The 13,582-nt window shown below is 36.5% G+C and overlaps 1 protein-coding gene and 1 pseudogene across 2 annotated transcripts in view; both read right to left on the minus strand.

Annotated features, from left to right (window-relative positions):
* L3MBTL4 (L3MBTL histone methyl-lysine binding protein 4) overlaps window positions 1-13,582 on the minus strand; it is a 403,808-nt gene that overhangs the window by 217,649 nt on the left and 172,577 nt on the right. The gene's annotated exons all lie outside the window — the stretch shown is intronic.
* LOC309848024 (peptidyl-prolyl cis-trans isomerase B pseudogene) lies at window positions 113-973 on the minus strand (annotated as a pseudogene). The gene has a single exon. The product of its transcript is annotated as a peptidyl-prolyl cis-trans isomerase B pseudogene (transcript).

Raw genomic sequence — 13,582 nt, forward strand, 5'->3', positions numbered from 1 at the left:
TTAGTTATTCTTTAAATGTTTGGTAGAATTCACTAGCAAAGACATCAAGTCCAAGGCTTTTCTTTGTTGGGAGATTTCTGATTACTGATTCAACCTGTGTATGAGTTATGTTATTTTAAATATTTTTTTTTAAATTGGTCAGCATTGGTAGGACTTTGTTACAAAACCAGGCCGGTAGGTAGGCCTGCGGAATGTGTGGGGAGGGGTCCACTCTGTCAGAGGCCGGCACTGGGGCCAGAGCAGCACGAAACCCTGTGGCAGCCGGTCTCTACCCAGGGGAAGGCAACAGGGCTGCACAGATGGTGGCTCAAAGGGAAGAGGTCCCGGGGGCCCTACTCCTTGGCGATGGCAAAGGGCTTCTCCACCTCGATCTTGCCACAGTCTGCAATCGTCACATCCTTCAGGGGCGTGTCCCGACTGTCGGTCTTGGTGCTCTCCACCTTCCGTACTACCTCCATGCCTTCCAGAACTTTGCCGAATACCACGTGCTTGCCATGTAGCCAGGCTGTCTTCACCGTCATGATAAAGAACTGGGAGCCATTGGTGTCTTTGCCTGCATTGGCCATGCTCACCCAGCCAGGCCCGTAGTGTTTCAGCTTGAAGTTCTCATCAGGGAAGCGTTCACCATAGATGCTTTTTCCTCCAGTGCCATCTCCCCGGGTAAAGTCTCCACCCTGGATCATGAAGTCCTTGATCACACGATGGAATTTGCTGTTTTTGTAGCCAAATCCTTTCTCTCCCGTGGCTAAGGCCATAAAATTATCCACTGTTTTTGAAACAGTCTTTCCAAAGAGACCAATGACTACCCGGCCTATATCTTCATCTCCAATTCGCAGATCAAAGTACTTGATGGTGACTTTGGGCCCCTTCTTCTTCTCGTCGGCCGTGGAGGGACCTGGCAACAGCAGGAAGAAGACGGACCTCACGATGAGGGCGGCGGCAAAGAGGGGCTTCATGTTCCGCTCAGAGAGGCGCAGCCTATTTTAAATATTTTTAAATGTGATTTACTGCCTATTTTATGTTTGGATAAATAGTGAACAAAACAAAATAATTCTTGCTAATACAACATTCAAAGAAAATTTGTGTCTATATTTTGAGAGATCTGGGGTCTTGTTCCATTTTTTTCATGTCTGAATTTTCTAATATTATTGCTGGAAGGAAAAAACTTTCTAGAGGGTAATCTGGAAGTATTTATCAAATGCTTAAAAATTGTTTCTATCCTCTGTAATCCATTAATTCCACTACAATAACAAGAAAGTAATAACAAATATACAAAGCTATTTTTTTTAAAGATTTTATTTATTTATTTGAGAGAGAGACAGTGAGAGAGAGCATGAGTGAGGAGAAGGTCAGAGAGCGCAGCAGACTCCCCATGGAGCTGGGAGCCCGATGTGGGACTTGATCCCGGGACTCCGGGATCATGACCTGAGCTGAAGGCAGTCGTCCAACCAACTGAGCCACCCAGGCATCCCTACAAAGCTATTTTTAAAAGGATGTCTTCCATTGTTATTTAAGAATTAGAAAAATTTGATATTTGATGCAAAAGAAAAAACAAAATAAACTGTGGTATCTATTATAATAGATAATTATGCAGTCATTAATAGTCAGGTTTTCAAAGGCTATTTAAAGAAGAGTAAGTATGTCCAAATTATATTTTCAAGTAAAAGGGGGAAAAATGGCTACAAAAGTAGTATGAACAATAAGGTTATAATTTTAATTTTTAAATTAAATATATAGTCAAATAAAAACACAAGCTGATTGAAAAAATAAAATAACAGAATAATAATGGTTAAGCTCTATAGAGTAGTGAGATTAATATTTTAATTTATTCATTACTACATTTTATATTTGATTCTTTTCCTGCACTTTTATGAAAAGAAAAATGTAACTAACACTTATTTTAAGTAAGTTTGACTTATACTAAGTTCTCTGCTTTACTTCACTGGTGATTATGTATAAGGATTCAGTGGTAAAATAAACTTAGATTCATAAGGAGAACAGCACTGACTCAACACTCTTTACAGAAGAGAGAATACTATCCCTTTACAGCGTTTCTGTAGAATTGTGTAGAGATTTCGCTTTCCATGAAAAGCCTTGAGGAAATGATGATATGATTTGCAATCAAGTTAAAGAAGAGAGGCACATGATATCATATGCTGCAGTGGCAGGATTACCCTTTTGAAGGAACCGTGGCATTGTCTTACGGGACCTCTGGTAGGAGAATGTCTCCCTGAGGCATAGATACAATAACGTAAAATGACACACTATCAGATGGCCCCAGAAAACTATCCCATGATTAGTAATATATGCAAGTTTATTTTTTCTGCTTTGAGTGTCTTTTTAATATCATATTAAAATGTATTTACTCTAGAGCATGATATTTATAAGGAAAAAAAATGCTACTTTTTTTTTAAACTATCTCCTGGCTATCATCTATAACAGTTATTTATAAATTCAGTAAACTGTCAGTTCCCCAGGATCAAGAAAACTCTGCTCACTGTCCTTTTATCACACCTTCCCCCACCAGGGTCCTGTATAATGATAGTAAGAGATTAAAACACAATGAATAAAATAGGAATCCACAACTCCAGTTACTATATATAAAAAACTGAATAAACAAATAAGTCACAGGTTAGCATAAGTCAGCTAATAAATGTAGAGGAAATAATGTAGTTAGAAAATCACCTTTTGGCAAACATCATAATAATTACTAATTTATCCAATAAACATCAAAAGATGCTAAAAACTAGTGAGTGAAAGGTGAGAAATAGAATAATTACAATATCAAAATCACTTCCAAGTATGTATTAATCAAAAAGGAAAAAGTAATTTTGCAGTGGTGAAATGGCACACACCATTTCAATCAAAAGATCAAAGTTAACAATAACAGGGAAAGGACAGCACCACCTGGGCAGATGCATTGCTTCTGGGATATTCCTCCCCAGGGCATATTCTGTCTACTCCTGAGGAAACAGCAGATACACCCAAAGTGAGAAGCTTGTGATAAAAAAACAAAAACAACAACAACAACAACAAAAAAACCCCCAAAACTGGCCTGTACTCTTCAAAAGTGTCAAGTTCATAAAACTCAAGGAAAGATGAAGAACTGTTGCAAATTAAAGAACACTAGAGAGACAGGACAAGTAAACACAAGTGATCCTGATGAAATCTGTCTATGCCTGCTTCACAGAGGATATAACCAGGTGATGTAAAACTTTCATTTCGGCAACTTAATCTCAAATGGTTGGGAAGGGAGTTTAGTTTTGTTACTGTGACTTCTGAATGTCTAAAATTATTTCCAACTTTAAACAAAATAGAAACATTTACAAGGCCAATTCATTCTGAGCCTAACATTCTAAATCGCTTCTCACCTCCTGCCCCCTCTTCCTTATCCTGTAGCCCAGCACATTACTCATATGCCCATAATATGAAGTTTACAGGAATTCTTTTTTTTAAGATTTTATTTATTTATTTGTCAGAGAGAGAAAGGAGCAAGAGTGAGCACAAGCAGACAGAGTGGTAGGCAGAGGCAGAGGGAGAAGCGGGCTCCCTGCTGAGCAAGGAGCCTGATGTGGGACTTGATCCCAGGATACTGGGATCATGACCTGAGCCAAAGGCAGCCGCTTAACCAACTGAGCCACCCAAGAATCCCAGGAACTTTTTTTTTAAAAAGATTTTATTTATCTATTTGACAGAGATCACAAGTAGGCAGAGGCAGGCAGAGAGAGAGGAGGAAACAGGCTCCCTGCTGAGCAGAGAGCCCAACCAGGGCTTGATCCCAGGACCCTGGGATCATAATCTGAGCCAAAGGCAGAGGCTTTAACCCACTGAGCCACCCAGGCACCCCTGGGAACTTCTCTTTTAAAGACGTGCATATAATTCCTTCTACCTAACATTCCCTTCCACTCCACTTCTCAGGTGAATGTCTGCCCATCTTTCAAAAACTGAATGCCAACACTGCTTCCAAAGGAAGATGTCCACATGCAGAGTTGGAGCTTACATGTCCCTCTCCTGTGTTTCCAATGGTCTACTGAAAATGTTCCTTTCATTATGGTCAGAAGCCCATGTATAGGAGGACTATAAGCAGCACAGAGAAAAGGAAAAGGTAAAGGAAATCTACTCACAGAGCCTGCCACCTAATCCCCTTCACATCACATGAAATGTCTAGGGCCAGTTATCTGACCTCGCTGAACCTCAGGGCTTCCACTATGAAATTGAAATAACTGACAAACTCTTCACAAAATTGCCATGAAAACAGGTAAATTGTGAAGTCATACTGGGCAGTCAAGAAAAATGAGACTCAAAAATAAGATTCCACTTCACACTTCATGTGATGGTGATGGACAAGAACAGACAGCGAGTGTAGCGAGGATAGAGAGAAACTGGAGCCCTCACTCACTACCCGTGGGAATTAAAATTATGGTAAAGAGTCTGGCAATTACTCAGTAAGTTAAATGTAGAATTGCTAAACGACCCAGCAACTCCACTCCTAAGTATATACCCAAGAGAATTGGAACCATTTTTGCAAAAGCTCTCACACAAATGTTCACAGCAGTATTATTCAAAATAACCAAAATGTGGTAACACCCAAATACCCATTAACTGATAAATGGATACACAAATTGTGGATTATCTATACAACAAAATAATATTTGGAATTAAAAGGAGTGACGTGCCAATCCATATTACAACATGATGAACTCTAACATCATTATGCTAAGTGAAGAAGCCAGACCTGAAAGGCTACATTATAGAATTCTGCTTACATGAACTGTTCAGAATAGGCACAGCTATAAAGACAGAGGGTAGAAGGGAATGAAGGTTGGGGCCTAAACGCAAAATGGTTCAGAATTTCTTTTTGAAGAATTGAATGCAGTGATGGCCACACAACTCTGTAAATATGTTTAAAACCACCAAATTGTACATAATAAATGGATGAGTTGTATAGTGTGTGAATTCCATCTCAATAGTGTGTTATAGAAATAGACAGAACCCTTCCTTTATCATGTTTTATACTTATTTGGTTGCCCCCCTTCTAGGAGCGCAGAAGTCACTCTGGAGATGTTTGCTGAATTGAATCTGAGTTTGGGTTCAGAGTATGCTTCAAATGGGAACAGCGGTCTGCAGTTGGAAGGGCACTCTATGCAGGGCTGTCATCCTTCCTGGGGGACATGGTCCTGCTGTCAGTCAGAGAGGCCCACACAACCATCACCTTCCTGCAGGGCTTCCTGTCCACCCGCCCACACTGAGCAGGAGGCTGGATGGCATGGAGGCTCCTGTTGCAAACTGCACCACAGATTTTCATACAAGTAATCCCACTGTTGAGAAAACAATCTTCACAATACTGTTCTGACTGGTTAATAAGCCACACCAAGCAATGCAGAGTACTGGGAATTTCATATACTACAAAGCAATCAGAGTTACTTCAGCCATACCATTCAAAGGAACTGAAAAAGCAAAAAATATAACTTTTCCCTGATAATCCAGTTAATATTCTTTAATAGACAGCTCTAATTTTAACTGTACAGACTTGGCTATACCATGAGCCACCTAAAACTATGCCACCAGGGGATTGTACTTCAACACGAGATGAGACTTGTCCCCCTGTTATAAGGAAGTGACTCTTCACAGAACATAGCCAGCTCATAACCAAGTGAAGCTCAAAGAGCTCACTACGAGACCCAGCAAACCTTCTGGAAAGGAGCTTCTCTCCTTCAAACACCAAAGGGTCTGCCTAACAACCTTTTGTCATTTCCTAACTTCAGCTAAAATTTCAGCAGACTGCTACTTCTGAAGGAATAGAAGCCCATACTTTTTCAGTCCTTTGTAGAAAGACACTGAATATGTAACACCTTGTATTAAATTTATATCAGTGAAAAGCACCTTTACGTTTTATACTTCGCACATTTTGAAAACTGACCTTTTTTTCTCTATCTCTCTCTGAAAAGTCTCTTTTATCTGGAATCTATGAGAATCTGATTATACACTAGGGGCAACTATACAGATCAGCAAACACTGTTCTACTTTCAAGCACCCTAATTGTTCTCAGAAGTGCAATTACACACACACGTAGAAGCTATAACCAATACAGCAAATACACTTTCTTCTGACAACAATGTAATTACCACCATAAAATAAAATTTTATGTAAAATTCTATAGCCATAAATGATGCTTAAAATATAAATTCACTTAAAGTAAAATAACTACAGCTAACAAGTTGTGGTGTTAAATTACTAACAGAAACAAATCATTCGTAGAGACAATATTAATTTCTTTTTACTATGTTCAAACTCTAAAAATACATATTTAAAAATATAAAATATATATGACATCTAATGTATTACGTATATTTCTGGCATCCTATTTCCAGCCTAGTCACAGCAGAGGGAATATGTGAAGACCATGTGGGTTGGTTGGTGGGTCTTTTAAAAATCTTATGTCCAAATTCCCTCTTGTGGACTGAGTACACAGCATTCTATCATCCTTCCTCAGGGCCCCTTCTACTATCCATTGTTTCAAACCTTTCCTCTCTTAATAGGGACTTGAGATCTTTGGGCACTTGTGTTTTCACAACCTACAGGCTAGCATAATCATAACTCATCACAAGCTTTAAGCAATTTCATTTACAGCTAAGCTTTAACTGTCTTCACCCAATGTTTGCTCACTTTTCCTCTGCATATATTTTCATTACACTCCACTCTCTTGCTCATACTTTGATTAAATGGCTGTTCTACTTGAAATTTTATTTTACATGTCACTACATCAAATGGGAAGCTTCTTGTGGTCCGGTGTGGTCCTGTGACCATGAAGGGTCAGTTCCCTCCAACACCATAAGAAGAAACTCCTTTATGACACAGTTGAGTCCCTCCTAAAAATAAGAAATCATTCTGTAGATGAATGTTTTAAATAACCAAGCATCTGACTTATTGTGTATATCCGGTTTTTCCTTAGCACTCTCAGCAACCTTAGATATACCATTAGAAATAAAAAACATCTTAGGGGCGCCTGGGTGGCTCAGTGGGTTAAAGCTTCTGCTTTCAGCTCAGGTCATGGCCCCAGGGTCCCAGGATTAAGCCCTGCATGGGGCTCTCTGCTTGGCGGGGAGCCTGCTTCCTCCTCTCTCTGCCTGCCTCTCTGCCTACTTGTGATATTTGTCTGTCAAATAAATAAATAAAATCTTAAAAAAAAAAAAAACATTTTAAAAGGGTACATGGAATACAAGACTGTGTCTGTATATAAATAAAGGAATACAAGACTATGTCAGTATATAAAAAGCAACAAATATAGTAACACCATATTAACAGAATAAAGAACTAATCTTTCAGAATAAAACAAGCCAGGAACAGAAAGGAACTTCCTCAATCTGATGAAGAGCATCTATTAAAAAAACCAGCAGCAAATACCTCAATTTATGTGGAAAGGCTGAGTATTTCCCCAATATTAGGAATGAGAAAAGGATGTCTGATCTTGCCACTACTATTTAAAAACCAGAGGATTTAAGGAAGCAATAAAAGCCATCCAAAATGGACAGGAAGAAGTAAGAGTTTCACTACTTAGAGATGACATAATTTTGCATATAGAAAATTCTAAGGAATATATACACACAGACTATTAGAACTGATAAATCCAGCAAGGTTCAGAATATAAGGTCATTGTACAAAAATCAACTCTATTTCCACACAACGGCGATGAATAATCTAAAGATGAAATTAAGAAAACAATTCAATTTACAATAGCATAAAAATGAAAAAAAAGGAAAAGACATGACAAGAAAACTAAATACCAATACTCCTTCTGAATATTAATACAAAAATCCTCTGCAAAATGTACCAAACTGAATTCAACAGTACATTTAAAGAACTATACACCCTGAAACCATGGGGGTGAGGTGGGGAATTCCCACATAAATGTTTTATTAGATACAAAAAAAAATCAGACAAAATCCAATATCCTTTCATGATAAAAACACTCAAAACTAAGAGTAAAGGGAAATTTCTTAACATGATACTGGGCATTTATTAAAAATCTACAGATAACAGCATGCATACTGGTAAGAGACAGATTTTTCTGTCCCAAGATTATGAAAAAACAAGAATTCCCACTTTCACCATTATATTCAATAATGTACTAGAAGTCCTAGACAGAAAAACTAGGAAAGAAACAAAATTAAAGGCATTCAAATTGGAAATTTTAATCTTTTGGAACTTTGTCCTTTTAATTCTATGTAAAAAAATCCAATAGAATCCATACATTAAAACAACAACTAGTAGAGCTAATAAATTAATTAAGTTGCAGGATATAAAATTAGCTGTGTTTTTCTATTCCAGGAATAAATAATTCCAAAGGGAGATAAATAATTTCATTTACAATACATTCTAAAATAATAAAATACCTAGGAGTAAGTTCAACCAAGGATGTAAAAAAAAGACTTATACACTGAAAAATAAAACACACCACTGATGTAAATTAAAGACTTTAAAAAGTGGGCTGAGTGGCTCAGTTGGCTAAGTGTCTGCCATCAGCTCAGATCATGAACCTAGAGTTCTGTGTTTAAGCCCTGCATTGGTCGCCCTGCTCAGCAGAGAGCTTACTTCTCCCTCGGCATCTCACCCCACTCTTTTTCTCTCTTTTTCTCTCAAATAAATGAAATCTTAAAAAAAAAGACCTTAAAAAGTAAAAAGACATCTCATGTTCATGGATTAGAAAACTTAATACTACTGAGATGGCAATACTCCTTAAAGCATTCTATATTCAATGCAACTTATCAAAATCCCAAGTCATTTCTCTAGGAACAGAAAGCCAAGGTTGCAGGATATAAGATAAATAGGTAAAAGCCAATTGCTCTTCTGTGTATCAGCAATGATTAAATGAAATTTGAAATTTTAAAAAATACCATTTACATTAGCACCCAAAATAATGAAATAGGTATAAAATATAACAAACTATGTACAAATCTAATGAGGAAAGCTATAAACATGTGTGAAATAAATCAAAGAACTAACTAAATAGGGCCATATTCCATGTTCATGGATAGAAAGACTCAAAATTGTCAACATGGCAGTTCTCAACCTGATCTATAGATTCAAAACAAGCCCAGCAAAAATCCCAGCAAGTTATTTTGTGAATACTAACAGGTATTTCAAGGTTTATATGGAGAGGGAAAAGACTCAGAATAGCCACACAATATTGAAGAAGAACAAAACTGAAGGACCAAAATTATATAACTTTAAGACTTATTATACAACTGGTGTACTTGGATATAATCAAGCTTGTATCTAATCAAGGCATCATAGTATTGGCAAAAGAATAGACAAAGAGCTCAGTGGGACAGAACGGAGAGCCCAGAAATAAACTAACATAAGTACAGTCAACTGATCTTTGACAAAGGAGCAAAGGCAATTCAATGGAGCAAAGACAGTCTTTTCAACAAATGATGCTGGAACAACTGGACATCCACATGCAAAAAAAAAAAAAAAAAAAAAAATTCTAGACACAGATATAAAGCCCTTCATAATAGTTAACTCAAAATGAATCACAGATGTAAATATGAAATGTGACACAATAAAACTCCTACAAGATAACATAGAAGAAAACCTAGATGACCTCGGGTTTGGTCTTGATTTTTTAATACGACACCAAAGACACAATCCATGAAAAAAAATAATTGATAAGATAGACTTCATTAAAATTAAAATTTTCAGCTCTGCTAAAGACATTGTCAAGGGAATGAAAAGACAAGTCATGGACTGGGTGAAAATATTTCAAAAGACACATTTATGATAAAAAACAGGTTCAAGATATACAAAGAAGTCCTAAAACTCAACAATAAGAAAACAAACCACCTGACTAAAAATTGGGCTAAAGACCTTTACAGAGAGCTCACCAAAGGAGACTTACAGATGATAAATACCCACATGAAAAGATGCTCCATCTCATATGTCATCAAAGAAATACAAATTAAAAACAAGATACTACTACACACCTATTCAAATGGCTAAAATCCAAAACCTTGAAACACTAAATGCTGGTGAGGATATAGAGTAACAGGAATTCCCACATGATGCTGGTGTAAATGCAGTGTTACAATCATTTTGGAAGACAGTTTAACAGGTTCTTATGAAACTAAACATCCTCTTACCATACTATTCAGCAATATCATTCTTTTCCATTTATCCAAGGAGCTGAAAACATGCCCACACAAAAATCTGCACATGGATGTGTATAGCAGATTTATTCATAATTGCTCAAACTTCGAAACAACCAAGATAAATTTCAGTAGATGAATTGATAAATAATCTGAGATATACCCAGATAATGGAATATTATTCAGCACTAAAAAGAAGTGAGCTATCCTGAAAAGACATGGAGGAACATCAAATGCATATTCCGAAGTGAAAGAAGCCAGTCTGAAAAGGCTACCTACAGTATGGCCTCAACTACATGATATTCTGGAAAAGGCAAAAAAATAAAGACAGTAAAAAGATCAGTGGTTACCAAGGGTTTGGGGGTGAGAGAGAGATGACTAAGTAAAACACAGAGGATTTTCAGGGCAATGAAAATATTCTGTATGATACCTAAATGATAGCTAGTCATTATGCATTTGTCCAAACTCGCCATAGAATGCACAATACCACAAGTGAATCCTAAATAAATACTTTCAGGTGATAATGATGTGTCAATGTGGGTTCATTAATTCTAACAAATATACACTGTGATGAGCAATGGTGATTCTGGAGGTTGCCCATGCATGTGTGAAGGCAGGAGTATAAAAAGTATCTCTGTGCCTTCCTATCAACTTTTCTGTGAACTTGCATTTTTCTAAAAAAAAAAAAATAATAATAATATTGGCTTAAGGATAGGTAATGGAATAGAATGAAGAGCCCAGAAATGAACCTAAACATCTAGGTCCAACTGCTTTTCAACTATGGTGCCAATACCATGTGATAGGGAAATAGTTTCTTTAACAAATGGTACTGGCTAACTGGATAACCAAATGCAAAAGAATGAAGTTGAACCACTACCCCACTTCATATACAAAAATTAAATCAGTATGGATCAACAACTCAAATATAAAAGATAAAACTATAATATCCATAGAAAAGACATAGGGGTAAACCCTCATGACCACAGATTTGGCAATGGATTCTTAGATTTAATATCAAAGAACAAGGAACAAACGAAAAAACAGATAAGCTGGACCATCAAAATTAAAAACTATTTTATAGCCAAAAACATTATCAAGAATGTGAAAGTACAATTGATAGAAAAGGAGAAAACATTTGCAAATCATTTATAGAATATGGGTTTCATATCCAGAATACTGTCACGGGGGTGACTAGGTGGCACAGTTGATTGGAAGTCTCAGTTTCAGCTCTAGTCCTGATCTCAGGGTCTCTGGATGGCTCCATGTCAGGCTCCATGCTCAACTGCAGTCTGCTTGAGACTCTCTCTCCTTGAGAGTCTCTCTCCTTTTCCCTTTGCCCCTCACCCTCCTCCATGTGCACCCTCTTTCTCTCAAATAAATGAATATATCTTTAAAAAATTCTCAAGATAATAATAATAATGATAATATAATAAATGGACATAATATTTTAAAAATATATAAATAACAAAAAGACATCCCAATATATTTACATAAGCAAAGGATCTGAATAACTATTTCTTAAAAGATATGCAAATAGCCAATAGCCACATAACCTACATCACTGGTCACCTGAGAAATATAATCAAAACCACAATAAGATACCACTTCATAATCAAGAAAACAGAAAATAACAAGTTGGCATGTATGTTCAGAAATAATCATTGCCATATGTTGCTAGTGGGAATGTAAAATGGCACAGGTACTTCAGAAAATAACTCTCCATTCCTCAAAATGCTAAACATAGAATTACCATATGACCCAGCAATTCAACTCCTGAGTGTACACCAAAGAGAAGACAGTACCACACAGAAAACTGTATAAGAATGCTCACAATAGTATTAGTAATACAGGAAAAAGTCAAATGTCCATACAAATGTCCATCAACAGATATATGGCCAAACAAATCATAGCATATGAACGTACAATGGAAAAGTAGTCAATCAAAAAGGAATGAGCTACTGATATATGCTACAACTTGGATGAACTTGAAACCATTACACTAAGTGAAAGAAGTCAGACACAGGATTCTTTTTATATATAACACGTATAATATATTGAGAATATGAAAATCCACAGAAAGCAGAGTAAAGGTTACCAGGGGGTGGGAGGCAGGGAGTGGAGAGTGTCTACTTAATAAGTACAGAATGTTTTTATTGGGTGATGAAAAGGTTTTGAAATTAGAGAGAGCTGGTGGTGGCATAACATTCTGAATACACTACCACTAAATCATACACTTTAAAATGGCTAATTACATGTCATGTAAATTTCTCTTCAATTAAAAAAGAATAGAACAGTATGTGCTATGGTGAGTGCTGTGAACTGTGTAAGCCTGATGATTCACAGACCTGTACCGCTGGGACAAATAATACATTACATGTTAATAAAAAAAAAATAGAATAGAACACTATAGGACAAATGTAATAAAAGTGCAAGACTGGTAGACTAAAAACTGTAAGACATCATTGAAAGAAAATTAAGACATATAAGTGAAAAGATGAGCATGTCCCATGCTCATGGACTGAAAATTTTAATATTTTTGAGATGGCTACCCTCAAAATTGATCTAGAGATCAATTCCTATCAAAATCCCCATTGGGTTTTTTTGGACAGAAATCAGCAAGCTGATTCTAGAATTCATAAGGACATATTTGCAAGTGACTCAGAACAGCCAAAACAATCTTGAAAAAGAACATAAAATAGAGTTAAAGAACTCACAATTTCACAATATTTACAGTAATCAAGATAGTGTGGTACTGGCATAAGGACAGACATATAAAGTAATGGAATAGAATGGAGAATCTGGAAATAAACTCCTCTGTCCATAATCAACTGTTTTTCAATAACTCTGCCAAGACCAATCAATTGGGGAAATAAAAGCCTTTTATAACAAGTCCTTGTGACCATGGACTAGCAGTGCTTTCTTAGATATCAAAAGTACAACAAAAGAAAAAAACAGATAAACTGGACTTCATCGAAATTAAAAACTTTTGTACTTAAAAAATAAGCCATCCAGAAAGTGAAAAGAACAACAGTTTGTCTAATATCCAAAGAACACTTAAAACTCAATAACAGAAGGACAAATAAGCTAACTCAAAAATGGGCAAATAATATGAACAGGTATTTCTTGAAAGAAGACATATAAATGGCCAGTAACCACAGGAAAAGTTGTTCAACATCAGTAGTCATTAGATAAATGAAAATTGAAAGCACAATGAGATCTAACTTCACACCTACCAGGATGGTTATAATCAAGAAGACAATAACATGCTGGCGAGGATGTGGAGAAACTGGAATTCTCATCCGTTGCCAGTGGGAATGTATACTGTACAGCTCCTTTGGAAAATAGTTTGCCAATTCCTCAAACACAGAATTACCTTATGACCTAGCAATTCTAGTCCTAGAATTATAGCCAAAAGAAATGAAAACATCACTCAAAAA

Source organism: Mustela nivalis (genome assembly GCF_964662115.1).
Source record: "Mustela nivalis genome assembly, chromosome: 14".
Taxonomy (NCBI): Eukaryota; Metazoa; Chordata; class Mammalia; order Carnivora; family Mustelidae; genus Mustela; species Mustela nivalis.